This window comes from Pteropus vampyrus, unplaced genomic scaffold (genome assembly GCF_000151845.1).
Source record: "Pteropus vampyrus isolate Shadow unplaced genomic scaffold, Pvam_2.0 Scaffold286, whole genome shotgun sequence".
Classification (NCBI taxonomy): domain Eukaryota; kingdom Metazoa; phylum Chordata; class Mammalia; order Chiroptera; family Pteropodidae; genus Pteropus; species Pteropus vampyrus.
The window spans coordinates 815,832-816,805 of record NW_011889067.1 but is presented as its reverse complement, the minus strand read 5'-3'; the positions used below and the strand labels follow the sequence as shown (position 1 = coordinate 816,805).

The window sequence follows — 974 nt, the reverse complement described above, 5'->3', positions numbered from 1 at the left end:
TGAAAAGGCATCTAGAGAGGGGAAGTGCCCAGAAGGCCCCGTCTTCCCTCCGATCAGTTTGAACACAAACCCTAACATACAAGATGTTTTTGTTACACCTCAGGGGCAGTCTGCACACTGTAGCAACCTTGGGTTTGAATTTGGTTCTTGTCCCAGTGCTCAGCCTCTTCATGTAAGAATGTCAAACTGACTTCCATTTGTTTGCCTGTCCAAAAATAATGTTCTGACCTTCCTTATCAACACAGAATATTACCTCTCGCTTGCTCGCCAGCATAACGTCAGACTCCCTCTTGCCTCATTTCCATTAAAACACGACTATATGAAATAATATTCATAGAGCATTGACTGAAGGATATTCATCAGTACGCTTTGATCAGAGCTGGCGGATTGATCCAAGCAGGTACATGAAAAGAACCCTATTGGTGTACTACATGGGGAAGGTCTACAAGGTCAAGTCCAGTCTCCTGGGGAGAAAGGTCAGTGACCATTGGAGATGTCTGCCCTGGGCTTAGACTGCAAGTGATGGTGTGCTTGCCACTTCCCACGCCTGCCCCCGGAAACTGGAACAATTTCTCTCCGAACCAAGCTAAATCTTCAGAGAACTGCTCGTTTGTGTGAAATCTCTTCGGCTCCTTGAGTGTACTGAGTGACTCCCGGCACTCTGCCAGTCACCTGCGTTGAGTCTATACTGAGAGACAACTGTTCAGAATTAGAATCTATATTTACTGTAGGACTGTTGCTGAGGACATACGATACGGCACAGTGTTCCCTTTGAGAGGAGCCATGGGAGAATTCTTCCGAGCAACCGGTCTGTTTTTATCTTATGGACACTGCGAAATTATAACTGCTTGTGTTCCCTTTCTTGCTTTGGTTGCTAGGAAACCCAGGACAATGGCACAGACCTCATCCAGCAACTGCGCAAGACCTTTGACAAACATTTTACATACTAACTTCACCTCTCCCTTTGTTTTCCT

The 974-nt window shown here is 46.0% G+C and overlaps 1 long non-coding RNA gene across 2 annotated transcripts in view; it reads right to left on the bottom strand.

Annotated features, from left to right (window-relative positions):
- Positions 1-591: 591 nt before the first annotated feature.
- LOC105302855 overlaps positions 592-974 on the bottom strand; it is a 24,577-nt gene continuing 24,194 nt past the window's right edge. For both annotated transcript variants that reach the window (XR_002776436.1, XR_896869.2), the window contains one exon: positions 592-602. This is a non-coding gene — a long non-coding RNA (uncharacterized LOC105302855). The remainder of the gene's footprint in view (positions 603-974) is intronic.